The sequence below is a fragment of the Seriola aureovittata genome, chromosome 16 (genome assembly GCF_021018895.1).
Source record: "Seriola aureovittata isolate HTS-2021-v1 ecotype China chromosome 16, ASM2101889v1, whole genome shotgun sequence".
Taxonomy (NCBI): domain Eukaryota; kingdom Metazoa; phylum Chordata; class Actinopteri; order Carangiformes; family Carangidae; genus Seriola; species Seriola aureovittata.
The window spans coordinates 25,539,276-25,556,775 of NC_079379.1; positions in this window are offsets into that span (position 1 = coordinate 25,539,276).

The following is a 17,500-nucleotide window of genomic DNA, read 5'->3' on the forward strand; positions in this document are numbered from 1 at the left end:
GATCCTTTTTAAAGTTATTTTTGGTATTTGTGCCTTTATTTTGAAATGTGAAGTGAGAGAGAGACAGTGGGAATGACATGCAACAAAGGACTGTGGGTTGGAATCGAACCCATGGCCGCTGTGGCTAGGACCAAACCCGCGTGGCCCGCCCTCCACCAGGTGAACCACCGAGGCGCCCTCACCTGTATGAGATGGTTAGCAGCGCGCTCCCAGTCAGGAGAGACGAGCAGAGCTGAACCGCCGTATCTTGACTGCGAGTGCTCATTATAATCTACTGCAGCTACTGTATTGATTATATATGACAACCTCACACACTGTCCCTGTCACAAACTAACTGTTGACTCTCACCTGAACCTGAGTGAGACAGGTTCACCGTTGAGTTGGACGCTGTGTGAAGACGCCGAGTCCCGGCCTGAACTTGAACTGAAGCTGCAGTGACTCAGCTCAACGCTCAGGGAGTGTTTTGTTGTTGAAAACCATTTCACCCATAGAAACATTTTTTACCTCGTAACCCAAATGAGAAATACAGTAGCACTGAGATCAAAGTTAGAAAAACCACAAACCTCAAACACAACAGAACCTGTCTGCCTGTCATAGTGAGCTGGTGAGTGGCTGCAGGAGGACGTGTGAACGATCCAGTTCGACCTGAATAACAAGCAAACAGCAGAAACAGCCGCAGAGAGGAAGACGTGGAAACGCTCTTTGTTTTTAAGTGTTTCTCTGAGTCACGATGCTTTCTTTTATTTTTTTGACTAAATTCTTCGAAGGCTCTTGATTTGAAGCCCCCCCCCCCACTTCCTCTGAACACATGAGTTGTTCTGATTGGTCGGGAGCTCCTCAGAGGAGCTGTGAGAATGTGGCTTTGTCTCGATTACCAGAGTCCTGAGGGCGTCCACAGTCCACAGGTTAAAGGTTGACTGTCTTTGTTCAGACGATTCTTTGAATCTGATGGATGATGGTTTGATTCAGAGCTTCACTCTTCTTCTGTTGTAGTTTTAGGGAACAAGAGTATTAATATGAAACTGGTGTGTATTGTACTGGTACTGTATGGACATTACAGCTCTCACCCTTTTGTGTGTGTTTCTGTTTCTACAAGTATTTAAGGTTTTCTCCTTACTGCAGTCTTCTACTTAAGGAATCACTTAAAGTCAGTTCAACCTTTTAAGTGAGTTTATGGTGATAAATGAAGAACACGATGATGATGATGGTGGTGATGATGATTTCAAGAGATTCTGTGCAACAGCTTTAAGTAACTCCCTCAGCTAAGGAGAAATTGAACATTAACTGTCAGACTTAAGTAGAAAACTTAAGATGTTTTGCCCCCCACCCAGACCACCTCCCTGACTCCTGTGAACATGAACATTCAGGGACCTGGTAAAAACCTTGTCAGTGAATTTAATCCAGGGAGCAATTAGATTCTCTGCAGAATGTTTTCTGTACAAACGTTGAGTGATTCTTGGAGACAGCAGCGTTTAGTGCACATCCCTTCAATTTCAGCATTTAGACCACAAATCTCAAATTTGACTGTTATCATATTTAAATTGATGTTTACAGTCTGATACATGCTGTTGTTTCGGTGAGCCTCAGCATGAAGCAACAGCCAGTATCTATATTTAAAACATTTAATCTGAGTTTGGGATGATTACGAGGCCTTGGAGTACAAGTCGGAGCAAACCACAGGTCTGTTTATGACATGTATATCCTGCGAAGGAACAGATTCATTATGCTGCTGGTAATCACAGTGTGTGGTGTCTACACGCAGCGTGTCAGCAGGAGCACACCCACAGCATACCAGCTCTATTATACAGTAAACAGACCTCCTTTCACCTCACAGAGCGTCTCTTCATTACATAAGCCCGTTTCCTCAGGCCTCCTCTGCTGCCCATGATAAAAGTCTTTCTGAGATACTGCTTCATATTTTCATAATATTTTCATTCACAGACACAAACAGCCGAGACTTTTGACATGGAATGGAACTTGTGGTTCATAAGAGCAGAGAGAGAAAACCCAGCTGAGTCACTGCTCCACCTTTACATTCAGGTTCATGTTCGAAGGGCGTCGAGCCGGACGCGTGAAAAGGATTTAAATTAAAATAGATTCCAGGAGCTGGAGTCACTCTCTGTGGTCATGACGTCAGAGCTGTGAACGTCAGTGAGATTCAACGTGTGGTCATCAGCTGAGAGTCCACCAAGAGACGGGCCGGAGGTGCCTCCTGTGTGTCATGTGCTCAGGTTGTTGAACAGCTGAATCTTATTGGCGTTGTTGGTTCCAGGAGAGTTTGACGAGGCGGCTGGCGGCTCTTATCTACAGCGCTGCAGGAGCCTCGCTCTGGTTCCTGTTATTGCTGCAGATCCTTCACTCTCTGACGGCTCCCTGTGTAAACCTCCTACCACAAAATAAGGATTGTTTGTTTTTACAATGCCAGTCCACCGCGGCCTGAGCGTGCGTTGTTTTGACTCTGAGAACAATCAACTGTTGCAATAAAAGAGCCTCCCTCCCCCACAGCACACCTCCTCCCCCCTCTCACCCTCGTCCCCTCCCTGTTTATTTACAGCAGTGATTCCTCTGCAAGTGTCAGCATCAGATCCTCTTTCCTTCTCTCTGGAACACAGGAGCTGCTCTGCCTTCATTAAAGTCACTTCCTGTTGTGTTGACAGCTCAAACCTGATAATGATTTAATGGGATGTTATGTAAAACTGACCTGAGGCCGCGTCAGGTTTACATAACATCAGCATCAATATAACGTGTCTTTAAATGTGTCAGTGAGAACGACCCCGACACTGGCATATAGCAACAATATAGAACCTGTAGAACCTACAGAACCTACAGAACAGTCATTAACAGCCAATATTAGTGATCAGGTGCTGGTTGGTTGCTGTGAAAACCACTGAGTGAACCTGAAGGGGCCACAGGTGAAACATGTTCGCTCTCAGTAACAGTCACAGTGAAGTCGCCTCTGTGGCTGCTTACAGTTTGATCATCTATCTTATATATGGAAGTCATTTTGGAGCCACTCTGTAGAGCTGGGAGATTAATCTGGTTTTATTTGAGATTATGATTTTGTCTTATTGTGCTTCATTACTGTTCACAACAAATTTAACCCCCCCACAAATACCATCCCCCCTAACTAATGGTGCTTCCACACACTGAAATCTGTGCAGTCTGATACCTATATAACATATATACAGTCTGTTATATATAACATATATACAGTCTGTTACATATATAACATATATACAGTCTGTTATATATAACATATACAGTCTGTTATATATAACATATATACAGTCTGATACATATATAACATATACAGTCTGTTATATATAACATATACAGTCTGTTATATATAACATATACAGTCTGTTATATATATCATATATACAGTCTGTTATATATAACATATATACAGTCTGTTACATATATAACATATATACAGTCTGTTATATATATAACATATACAGTCTGTTATATATAACATATATACAGTCTGATACATATATAACATATACAGTCTGTTATATATAACATATACAGTCTGTTATATATAACATATACAGTCTGTTATATATATCATATATACAGTCTGTTATATATATAACATATACAGTCTGTGATATATATAACATATACAGTCTGTTATATATATCATATATACAGTCTGTATTAAACCCAGTGGTTTGCTACAGAAAGGAGTGAAGCTCGTACCTGACGTTAAACACAGTAAGGTAAATGGATTCCTCCAGTGTACTGTTGCTTTAAAAGAGGCCGTATCGTTGTGGTTTGTACCAGAGGGTCTTAGGAAAGTTTGCAGTGAACAACAGGAAGCGTTGTGTTTATGGAACAGGTAACTTTCAGAAGCTTTTTGTGAACAACATTTAAATCTCTCCTCAGATTAACAGCTGAAATGGAAAACTCATTTTCACCTCTCCTCTGCAGACTTTCCATCCTTTTCTTTTGAGTGCATGTGTGTGTGTGTGTGTGTGTGTGTGTGGGGGGGGGGGGCGGTAGGTGGAGTAGGTGGATGGGGGGCAGTGGAAAGGTGGGAGTCTCTCCTTTCAAAAGGGCCGAGAACAAAACAGGAAGCGATCCCCTTGTTTTGGCTCGTGGTCGCTACAAGTGTTTGGAATTTTGAGGAGGTGAATTCACATGTTCTGTTCATGTCTGTACACACACACACACACACACACACACACACACACACACACACACACACACACACACACACACACACACACACACACACAGTGGAGGGAATGTCTGGCATGCCTCGATAAGCAGAGACATGAAGACTGAAACCCCCCGTGGATGTTATGAGCAGCGTTGGATGAATAGACTAAATACTCGCCGCTTCGTGACCTCGGTCCAATCAGGACTCAGGTTGTATGTGGGTCAAAGTGCTATTGATGCATGTGTCTGTATGATTTTGGCTAACGGGCTCTGAAAGCATCATGACCTCTTTAAAGGTGTAAACTTTCCACAGTGGCTTGATGTTATCTGTCATGTTTTGAAATGTTTTCTCTTCGTGTTAAAGAGAGGCATTCTGGGAAAACGTCTTATCACCAACAACAACAACAACAACAAGAGAAGGACTGAGCTGCTGCTGTTGTTGTTTCTTGTTAGATGTGGTTTTCCCGCTCTTCCTCAGGCTTCATGTTCTGACAGTCGGCGTCGTGCTGCAGTTTGTGTTTGAATCAGAGCTTCGCTGGCGTCCTGCACACCTAAACACAGTGACACCTATTCTTCAGCTTCCTGTCGCTGTCAGGTCTCTGCTCATACCCTCATGATGAACAATGTCTCCGCTGATATTAAAGCTTTTTAATGTTTCCTATTATTGTGTCAAACAATTGGGTTTCATCAAGGTCAAAGCTGCAAAGAGAAAAAAGGCGTTTGGCTGAAATGGATTCATTGATTGTTCCAGTTCAAGGATAAACCATCAATCAGACTTCTTGTTTTTAATCTGAAAGGTTTCTCTGACAGGAAGTGTCACTGGTCACTGTGCAAAAGAAAAACTCATCTCTGCTTTGTATCTGAGTTAAGGCTGTAACTAACAATTATTTTAAACCTGCCAATGATAATGAATTAGTCATTTCATTAATAACATTTAAAGAAGATTAGAGAGATTAGTGTAATTCAGTTTAAGATGACAGAGAACTGAAAGCTGAATATTTACATTAAGAAAGTGGAACCAGTTGAAGAATCAAAATAGTTATTTAATAATGTTCAGTTGATCGACTAATCAATAAATCACTTGATTATTTAAGTATATCCAAATCTGATTAATTAGACTTTTCTTCCCTTATTAAATTGTATTTTGTTGTTAATGAGTTCTTAATGAGTAATCTTAGAAATAAGGATATTTTGATAAAACTTATTCAATTTTTTATAAAAATCAAATCTGGATCACATTTGATTATTGCACATATTGATACATGAACGTTTGGGGTTTTAAAACAAACCGAAACAACAATTATGTTTCTAATTTATTGTAAAAGTTTAGAATAAATGAAAGTTATGAATCTGAGCATCTTGTTAATGTGTAGTTGTATTTATTTAAAGTGTTTTATAAAAACTAACAGACCAACGTGACAGGAGGAGGCAGTTTTCTCCTTTGTTCTGTGAAGGAACATTTCTCTCATTACACTCAGTGTTATGTGTTTACACGCAGACGTTGTCACTCAGGTTCAATAGCATTGACCTTTGACCTCGGACAAGTACTTCCAGGTGGGGCCTCTCTGGTCGGGGCTCAGACCTCCTGCAGCGACACACAGATCCTCCGACACTAAACAAACAGTGATGTGAGAGTTCAGACACGTCGCCTGATCGGTGAAGGTGTGGTTCAGTTTTCACACCAGAGAGATGGTCCGCTGATCAAACTGCTGAAGCTGAAGATTGTTTTAAAGCTGAAACATTTAATGAAATCATAGAATTATACAGAACGACACAGAGTCACATGACAGGAAGTAAACACCAAAAAAGCTTCAGTTCACTTTCTCTCCGTATGTGACTCTCTCTCCTTCTCTTTCAGTCATAGCATTACGGAGCATAGCATAGCATAGCATAACCACTTTAGAAGCTTGAGAATATCCCAGCATGCATTGCACAAGGTTGCATCCAGGACAGGTTTCCAGTCTATCAAAGGGGCGGGAAATAGTCAGACATGTGACTAGTGGTCTATGAAGCATGAGGTTCCGCTTGTGGCTCGCTCCGTCTCTCCTCACACTTCCTGTCTGTTGCACCGTCGCCTGCATATGAAGCTGGACACTTTCAAACAGCTTTAAAACTCATGTTTGGACTGTTGGAGGGAAAACTGCAGCAGCTTCAGGTTCACACTGTGCTCCTGTTCCTCCTGCAGCTCATTCGTCTCTGTTGTTACGAAGCAGCTGATCAGCGTTGGGTTTGATGATGATTCAGTTGATTTCATCTGCTGCTGCAGCTGCAGATGTGGACAGATGTGTGAATGGGCCTGCCTGAGTTCCAACACTGGCCCGTGGCTCCAAACATCATCAGCTACAGATCAGCTGTCAGGCCGCCGCTCCTTTAACCTGCTCCATGTGTGGGAGGAATGTGAGCGGGACAAAGGCTGCGGCTTGTTGCGTTAGTGTAGCTGGAAGAAATGATCTGTCCTCCCTCAGAACCTCAGGAATGTTGTGTGTGTGTGAACGGAGGGATCGCCGTGAAACACACAACATGAATGTGAGGAATTTCTTTTTCCAAAATCCTCAGCAGGTGTCTGCAGGCGCTTCACGTACATGTAATGTTCCCAGAGGAGCCGCGGTGCCCCGATGTCACGCACATCTCCGAGTCTGAACCGGTCCTGGTCGGCCTCATTTAAATCAGTGACACAGTGACTCACACAACAACGTGTCCTGGTTACATCCACCTGCTGCCATGGAAACAGCCGCTTCACTCACCTGAACTTCAGCTGCCGGAAAGTCTGCGAGCTGCACGGAGACACGAGACAACGAGCCAGCAGACACACTGCATGAGGACGAAGCTGAGGAAGAGGACGAAGCTGAGGAGGAGGATGAAGCTGAGGAAGAGGTGGAAGCTGATGAAGAGGAGGAAGCTGAGGAAGAGGAGGAAGCTGATGAAGAGGAGGAAACTGATGAAGAGGTGGAAGCTGATGAAGAGGAGGAAGCTGATGAAGAGGACGAAGCTGAGGAGGAGGATGAAGCTGAGGAAGAGGACGAAGCTGAGGAAGAGGAGGAAGCTGAGGAAGAGGACGCGTGTTGAAGTGTCCCTGGGCAGGATACTGACACCCCACCCTAACCCTCATGGCTGCTCCATCTGTGTGTGTGTGTGAGTGTGTGTGTGTGAGTGTGTGTGTGTGTGTGTGTGAGTGTGTGTGTGAGTGTGTGTGTGTGTTGTGTGTGTGTGTGTGAGTCAGTGAGACTAGAAAAGCTCCATTTAACCTGAATTATTATTATTATTACATAATGATTATTAAAGAAATCATGTAGAAGAGAAACATGTCAGAAGCTCAGTGGAGTGTGTGTGTGTGTGTGTGTGTGTGTGTGTGTGTGTGTGTGTGTGTGTGTGTGTGTCCCACTCATTTACCCCCCCACCACTGAGCTGCAGGATTAACCCAGTGAGAATCTGTCTGTCGACGCCTGCGGCCTGCAGCAGAGCTAATGGAGCTCACAGTGTGTTGAGGTGTGTATCGGGGGGGGGGCTGTTTCCTCATGTCTGACTGTGACCTCACTGCTGCCTCTCTGATCGCCGTGGCAACACCAGGAAATATTTCATAATGTGTCCAGAGAGCAGCAGACGTTAAAGTTTATGGTGTGTGTGTGTGTGTGTGTGTGTGTGTGTGTGTGTGTGTGTGTGTGCTGTGATGTGCCATCAGCTCTGTGGGGGCCTGACCTCTGACCTCTGGGCTCAGCTTGGATCTGAGCTGCTGTTGCCGGGGCTCTGTGAGGGACGGCTCAGGAATCGGAGGGTGGGGCTCCTCCTACAAACAGGTGGTGACACCAGTGCTCTGCCAAAGTCTTTTTCACGCTTAACCAGGTTTTCCTGGAGCACATGACCTGAGTAAGGGGGGGGGGGGTGGGGTGGGGGGGCTGACACCAGCATCAGGCCGAGATGAAGAATGTGGATAACACTGTTTGTGAGGATCTGCCTGCACACACATTAAAAATAACACTTGTCCAAATGGAGCGGTGTGCAGATAGAAACTGTCAGCAGGTGTGAACAGTGACAACAACAAGCAGACATGACGACGCTGTCAGGTGAAAACACCTGCATGCTTCTCTTGTACTGACATTTAGATCTGAACTCTCGACTCTCCATCTGTCTCTGATCTTAATACCAGATTTTTAATGTTTTTAAGAACAGTTTGTTTTAAAACATTCAAAACAACTTTATTTATTTTCTTTAATCACTGTTCTTTGTTGCAAATGATTTGTCATATTTCCCTTTTGGTAGTTTTAAAGTACTTGATAATTCTACCTGCGTCTGAAATGAACCTCTGGGTTTGAACAGTCTGAGTTTGTGATGAGCGACTTCTCACAAACTGAGTCAGTCTGAGTCAGTAATGGCTGAAACCGTCTCCTAACCTGCAGAACAACCACGGAAATGAAGATGGAAGTGATAACAGTGATACACACAATCAAACGTCTCAATAATAAATGACTAATAATAGAGAAGTAAATGATAAAAGTGATATTAAAGGAATAGTTTGACACTATTTCTCAGTGTGTCACAGTGAAGACGAAACTTCATCAAGTTGCTGCTAATGGACAAAACACACTTTAAAAAAATACAAATGAAATAAATGAGGTTTGATATGTTCAAATAGTGAGTTTTAAAGGTGCTGACGGGCAGGTGTTGTTACCTATGGACAGAGCTAGGCTAGCTGCCCCCCCCCCCTTATTTCCATTATTATTTTTATGCTAAGCTAAGATAAGCTAACCGAGTGCTGGCTGTGTGTTTACAGATATGAAGTGGTGTCAGTGCCAGGTTCCTTCAGGCAGAGTCTCTGCAGTCTCTGGTCCTGTAGTCCTGGTCCTGTAGTCCTGGTCCTGTAGTCCTGGTCCTGTAGTTCTGGTCCTGCTCTGGATCTCCTGTAGTCCTGGTCCTGTAGTCCTGGTCCTGTAGTTCTGGTCCTGTAGTTCTGGTCCTGCTCTGGATCTCCTGTAGTCCTGGTCCTGTAGTCCTGGTCCTGTAGTTCTGGTCCTGTAGTTCTGGTCCTGCTCTGGATCTCCTGTAGTCCTGGTCCTGTAGTCCTGGTCCTGTAGTTCTGGTCCTGCTCTGGGTCTCCTGTAGTCCTGGTTCTGTAATCCTGGTCCTGTAGTCCTGGTCCTGTAGTTCTGGTCCTGTAGTTCTGGTCCTGCTCTGGGTCTCCTGTAGTCCTGGTCCTGTAGTTCTGGTCCTGTAGTTCTGGTCCTGTAGTTCTGGTCCTGCTCTGGGCCTCCTGTAGTCCTGGTCCTGGTTTGAGAGTAGACCACATGCTGACTCTTTGCTCTCTAACCTTCCTGGACTTGTTTTTTCTTCTTCTGTTCCTGTGTCTCTCAGTCTTTTGTCCCTGCCTCTCGTCTTCCAGGAGAGTCTCTCCGTTCAGGTTCACTGACCAACAAGCAGCAACACAGAGTCTGAGAAACCGGGTCAGACCTGGTTCCAGAGCAGAGGGAACCAGTTCAGTCCAGTTTGTAAATGACAGAAAATACAGACACACACACACACACACAGATATATGAGAGTGAAAGTGTGATATCTGGCATTATGTAACGTGTAGAAACATGATGTAACTGGTCTGTAGTTAATGAGCTGGGTGTTTACAGTGCGTCACCTTGTTTTCTCTTCATCACACTAATAATCGTTCAATCTTAATTAGTGATTGTTTGAGCCTCAGTCTCATCTCCAGGAGAGTTTGTACCTGTCTTGGTGTTCACCTCTGGTCCAGGTGTTAAGTGTGGTGATGACAGACTGCAGCAGATCCTCCTTCATCAGAGCTTCAAATCAACACACCTGACTCAAAGGAAAATTAATAGAAACAATAGAATCAATAGAATCAATTGTTCACTGTTAAAGGAAAGAGGTTTAAAAGACGAAGATCAATTAGATTCAGAGTGATGGAACATTCTGCTCCGACTGAGCTGGTCCTCACACCCTCACTGCTGCTGGTCTGATGCTGAATGTAAAGGGCTTGTGACCTTTGACCTTCTGACCTTTTGTTTAGTTTTACAGAACAATCAGAAACCGTCCCAGAGAGGAATCCTGACTTCAAATGATCCGTTACTATTTTAAGCTTCTGCAGCTGTGTCTCAGCAGATAGAACAGGTCGTCCAGTAATCAGAGGGTCGGTGGTTCGATTCCCAGTTCCTCCAGTCGGCGTGTCGAAGTGTCTTCGGGCAACATACTGGAGCGCAGATTTCCTGTTGGCTGCTCCATCAGTAGGAGGGAGTGTGTGGTAGCAGCTGTGTGAACGGGTGGATGTGGCTCATGGTGTAAAGTCCTTTGAGTGGCTGATTAGATGATTTAAATATATAAGTATAAATAAATAATAAATATATAATTCATCTATGGACAAAAACAGCATTGAATCCACCTGTTTTCCCTCTGTGGAGTTTCAGTGCCAGGGTTTGGTCTCAGTACATGACTTGAACCTGTGAATCAGTTGTTTACAGACGGAACGAGAGGGACACGGCTCTGAGTCAAGGATCATCACTAACACTGAACATTTATACTTTGGTATTTATTCTTCAGACAGTTATTTTACTGAACGCTGCAATGTGGTTAGATAAGTGACTTTCACACATCTGTGTGTGTGTGTGTGTGTGTGTGTGTGTATTATTATGGAACATGCTGCTCAGTGTTTGGGTTCAGACTGTGATGTCAGACGATCACTGATCACTAATGTTCAATATTGAACTTTATGAAAGAACCAAATGACAGTGATGTTCATCTTCCCTTTGTTCCAGACAGATTGACTGTTAATGTCAGAGTTACAGATAATGTGTGTGTGTGTGTGTGTGTGTGTGTGTGTGTGTGTGTGTGTGTGTGTGTGTGTGTGTGTGTGTGTGTGTGTGTGTGTGTGTGTGTGTGTGTGTGTGTGTGTGTGTGTGTGTCACACCTGCTGATGAACACTTACGTTACTGTACCAGCTGCAGACTCAGCTGCAGTGACAGTGTCGGTGTGAAGCAGCTGTCAGGTGCTGCTCCATCCACAGATGCTTCAACAGACAGTAAGACTTCCCCTCTGACTGAGTGACTGGTTTAATATATGAGAGCCTGATGTGTGACCTCTGACCCCCCCTCATCGTATCACAGCTGTCCTCCTGTGTCTTTATATTCCTCCTCAGCTTGTGAAGGTTTGATGGAGGTCTTTCAGAGAGGGAGAGGTTCAGCTCGACCCCATTATTATGCTGCCCCCCCCCGCCCCCCCCCGCCCCCCCCCGCCCGAGGTCGTATCCCTGCGGGGAAGGTCATTAAGCCCTCAATGGTAAAAATAGCCAAATAGCCCCCCATAAAGTTATGGTCGGACCCCCCGGGGGATCAGGTGGATCTGGGTCCCACAGGCGAGGTATGGCTCGACACATGAAAGGCTGGATGGAGAGGAGGGAGGGATCTGCCCCTCCAGAGGCCACGCCCACCAGGAAACAGGAGGCCTCAGGTGTTTGTAGGGAGGAGATTTAAAGTTATTATTATTGTAGTTATTCTTTATTCTGGAGCCTGAACTAAGGATTATTTTATTGGTCATTTATCTGTTTTGTTTTTTTTTATTCATCATTTTAGAGCCAAAACGATTAATCGATTAGTTGATTAACAGAAAAATATTTCACAAATAATAATAACAAATTTATTTCATACAAGACATGCAGCTCAAAGTTCTTTACAATAAAAAACAAAATAGTACAATTAAATATTTAAATATTTAAATGTTCTCTTGTTAGGACTGTGTCACTGTCACAAGTAAATGTGATGTAAAGTAAATGTAAAGTAAATGTAAAGTAAATGTGATGTTCTGCTGTAGTTGAGTTGAGGAATTTGCCTCGACCCAGAAGAGAAAACCTTTTGTTCAGTGTCCAGATGTTGAGGTCGTGACCTCATGGAGCAGCTCAATGAGCCGTCACAGTCACAAAGTCTCTTCATTGATTCATTCACACCAGCATCTTCATCTCTTCTTTACATGGTGCTAAAATATAATACAACAGTTATCCATACTCAAGTTAAAATAACAACTTGACCTCCGTGTCTCTGCAGCATTAAATCTGACTTCAGGTCTCCGTCTGCAGATCTCAGGTCTCACACACGTCGGCCATGATGGAAAAAGTGAGATGTTTCAGTAGAGGAGGTGTTCGCTGCGTTGTGATGTCGTCCTGCTGTTTGGGTCGGAGGTGTGAGGAGGTGCTGGGCGTCAGCTGTCTCTCTCTCTCTCTGTTGACAGAGGCAGAGTTTTGTTTGGGAACGCTCCTCGATGTTCTGCAGGTGCACGCAATCATGTTTAGTTAGAGGGAGATAGCAGCGGGGGGGGGGGGGGGGGGGGGGGGGTTCTGTATCTACAGTTAGAGCAGAGAGAGCTGATAACTCTGTTTGTGTGAGAGTTTAACTGAGAGTCACTGAGACACATGAACATAAACCTTCATGTACACGACAGACAGACAGACAGACAGACAGACCGACAGACAGACAGACAGACAGACAGACCGACCGACAGACAGACAGACAGACAGACAGACAGACAGACAGACAGACACACAGACACACAGACAGACAGACAGACAGACAGACAGACAGACAGACAGACAGACAGACAGACAGACACACAGACAGACAGACACACAGACAGACAGACAGACAGACAGACAGACAGACAGACAGACAGACACACAGACACACAGACAGACAGACAGACAGACAGACAGACAGACGTGGTTGTGATGAAGCTCAGCTCCTCAGACCACAGACCTGCAGAGACGTTTTCAGCACAAAATGAATATTTACAGTTGAACTGCTTCTGTTTGTCTGGTGGTTTTACCCACGTCTGCTCCTTCCATCCAGAAACACACTATTAGTGTTGAAATGACGTCACTTGGTCCGACCGAGACGCTCTGGGACAAAGTCTTTTAGTACAAACGTCTGGAATTTAAAACTTTCATAACCAGAGCAGGTGAAGAGTTACAGTAATCTTCACTCTATCAGTGATGTAACTGTTTGACCTTTTGACCCTGCAGATAACTAGGATATAATCTACAGTATGTCAGTAATCCAGTTCAGTAATTCACTTACAGTGACTGGGGTCAAGGCTGCGCCTCAGGTCTGTATGATGTGGGTGATTCTCTGTTTGTGCCTGTAGTTGTTTGTTCAGTTACTGATTACAACATGATATTTAAGTAATTATCATAAACTAACATTTAGTTTGTTTGTTTTTTATTAAAGAGGTGATGACGTACTGTGGTAGAGTTTTATCTACATTTTACTTTATGATTTTTTCTTGCTAAATAGCGGAAAGTTTTATCGTTTTATGCTTTTGATAATTATTCAAATAAAAGGAATGTTTTTACATTTGGGAAACACTTATTTGCTTTGTTGTGGAGAGTTGGATCAGAAGACTCATACCAGTTTCATGTCTGTAGCTAAATATGAAGCTACAGCTAGCAGCTGGTTAGCTTAGCTTAGCATAAAAACTGGAATCAGTGCCACATACAACAGCATTTCTATTCTAAACTAATTTGCAACATTAAACCTTAGACGGACTTTTAAATTACATAAAACTCACCAATAAAATAAATACATACGTTACACACGAAATAAAACTCAAGAAAAATGACGTTTCCATCAGACTCAGCTGGACTTGGTGGGAAGTGCTAAATAGCTAATGTTAGCATACTAACAAGCTAAACTGGGTTTGGTTTGTCTGACTCTAATAACAATGAACTATAATTAACTACCTGCTGTAAGTATCATGAGACATTTGACCTACATTAACATCTACATCACAGTATGTGAGGAAACACCACACTGAGCCAACGCTGCAGGCACATTCATCTGATTGTGTTTACAAAGATCAAATCAAGAGAAACCATGACATTCACTCACAGTAGCATGTTAGCATCATGCTAACATGTGTTGCTGTGTATGTTTACATTGATAAGCAGATGGAGATGAAACTGTTCTTCTTCTCTCACTTAACACGTGATGAAAATCCCTTGTGAAGAATGAATAAGGTAAATGTTGATAGATGATCATGGTGTGTGTGTGTGTGTGTGTGTGTGTGTGTGTGTGTGTGTGTGTGTGTGTGTGTTTCGCTTTTTCCTTTGTGTTTAAGTCACTTCAGAAACGCTTGTCATCACAGATCAGAGTCATTAGCTTAGTTTTCATTTCTTAATGCACATTTCAAACCTCAGTCTTTAAAGGGTTTAAAACAACTACTTTTTGTTAAATATTATTTTATTTTTTAAATATGATTTTAAAAAGAGCAACATCCAGCAGAACCTCAGTTACACAACAGCAATAATCTGGATACCATGTGATATGAATTGTACAGTTACCCACAGTGTAAGTATTTGTTTTCTTTCTGAAAAAGAGGTTTCATTCTCTTTACTGTGAATTAAAGGATTTATTCAACATTTTTAGAAATATGCCTTTCAGCTGTCTCCATGATTCATTATCGATGGTTTTTAATTGAATTCTGTTCTTTAAGCAGTTTTTGTACAAATTAAACAAACAAGATAAAACAATTAATGATTTTTGCTGGTGGGTGGAGCCAGGCTAGCTGTCTCCACCTGTTTATTGTCTTTAGCTAAGCTACACATATCTATACTGTAAGTGACATAATGTAAATGTGTTCCTTACAGACTCTGATCCCGGTCTGTCGGCGAGGGGAACAGAGAGAATGTGCCACCCTGAGCCCAGACGCAGCTCCAGCAGGTCGGTGGTTGTTTTGACAGGACGGCAGCCAAGTGATAAACTTCAGGCTCAGACTCATTGTGTCAGTTCTTTTTATACACTCCATCTCCAGCTCAGCTTCTGCCAAGATGATTGTTCATGTCGGGGCTGGAGCTCTGCATTCCGGCTTATGGTCAATAACAAAAAGACCCGTGGTTGGATCCGAGGCAGTCTGAGCCAAAACAACACAACAACACACGCTGCTGTCCATTAGGATTAAACTCTGCATCATTCTCTGGATGTTTCATAACCTCAGAAACTCACAGCATGAAAATCCTCATCAATCACTGTGAAGCAATGACTGATACTCAGATTATGTAACATGCTGTAATTAATGTTGTTTAATAATCAGATTTATCTCCAAACCTTTGTTACAACAGGTATCATGACATCATCACGAGACTTTCACCCTCTCACACTCACATGTTTGAAGCTGAACACAAGAAATTCAACATGGATCCAGTTTCTCTAATGTGTTCAGTTGATGTAGTTCAGTGGAAGTTCAGAGATTGAATCCCGTCCTGAGGCGGGAAAATAAGGGAGTAACAACAATACGGGACTAGCTGCAGAATGTGTTCCATAAATATGGGATGGCTGTCGGCGTGTGAGCACTGGAAACGACCTGGGAACGACCTGGGAACGACCTGGTAGCGACATGGAAACGACCTGGAAACAACCTGGAAATGACATGCAAGCAACCTGGAAACAACCTGGAAACGACATGGAAACGACATGGAAACAACCTGGAAACAACCTAAAAACGACATGTAAACAACCTGGAAACGACATGGAAACAACCTGGAAATGACATGTAAACGACATGTAAACGACATGTAAACAACCTGGAAACAACCTGGAAATGACATGCAAGCAACCTGGAAACAACCTGGAAACGACATGGAAACGACATGGAAACAACCTGGAAACAACCTAAAAACGACATGTAAACAACCTGGAAATGACATGGAAACAACCTGGAAACGACATGCAAGCAACCTGGAAACAACCTGGAAACGACATGGAAACGACATGTAAACAACCTGGAAACAACCTGGAAACGACCTGGAAACAACATGGAAACAACCTGGAAACGACCTGGAAACAACATGGAAACAACCTGGAAACGACATGGAAACAACATGGAAACGACATGGAAACAACCTGGAAACAACCTGGAAACGAAATGGAAACGACATGGAAACAACCTGGAAACGACATGGAAACAACCTGGAAACAACATGGAAACAACCTGGAAACGACCTGGAAACAACATGGAAACGACATGGAAACAACATGGAAACAACATGGAAACGACATGGAAACAACCTGGAAACAACCTGGAAACGAAATGGAAACGACATGGAAACAACCTGGAAACGACATGGAAACAACATGGAAACAACCTGGAAACGAAATGTAAACAACATGGAAACGACATGGAAACGACCTGGAAACAACCTGGAAACGACCTGGAAACAACATGGAAACAACCTGGAAACGACATGTAAACGACATGTAAACGACATGTAAACGACATGTAAACAACCTGGAAACAACCTGGAAACAACATGGAAACAACCTGGAAACGACCTGGAAACAACATGGAAACAACCTGGAAACGACATGGAAACAACATGGAAACGACATGGAAACAACCTGGAAACAACCTGGAAACGAAATGGAAACGACATGGAAACAACCTGGAAACGACATGGAAACAACCTGGAAACAACATGGAAACAACCTGGAAACGAAATGTAAACGACATGGAAACGACCTGGAAACGACCTGGAAACGACCTGGAAACGACCTGGAAACAACCTGGAAACGACCTGGAAACGACCCTGAGCCGAGCTGCTGGTGAAACTAAAAATATCACAAAAGTTCCTTCTGCAGTTTTGAAGGTTCAACATCTGGAATGTCTTAAAAATCTGTCAACTGCTCCTACAAAAATGCAAATAATTACGTGTAAGTGCCAAAGAAATGCATATTTCTTAGTGCATTTATTATCTGTATATACGTGTATATATATATATATGTGTATATAAATATAAACGTTATGTAACTTGTTCATATTTAGAATCATCTCTGGACGATGAAGGTGAAACTGACTGTTTGTGAATGTTGGTGTCTAATTTTTTACATTCTGAACATTCCCACCATATGTGCATGAGTAATGGGTGACAGCGCCCCCCCCACCCCCGACTTCAAGCTGCAGTAAAATGAAATGAAGGTGAGAAGAGCAGCAGCTGCAGCTCCACTCTCATCTGGCAGCAGCATTTTTTGAATATCTGAGGGATGTTCCTCAGACTCCTCACTGTTTGTTGTGCTGGGGGGGGGGGGGGGGGGGGGGGATGCTGACAGATACCTGTACAGACTCCCATAATTAACTCAGAGAAGTGTGTCACCCCTCCCTGACAGTTTCTCAGTCGACCAGCTGACTCCAGCTCGGGGTCACTCACCCCCTGGTTGGGCTGCAGCGAGGCTTCGTGAGACTCTTTGGCACAGGCGGGAGTTTGATCTGGAGAACAGGGCGTGTGGAGAGCAGGGTGTTGGTCAGACGTCAGGAGCTGAGACCGGTCCGCCCCGCCCTACGCTCCCGGTACAGAGTCCTA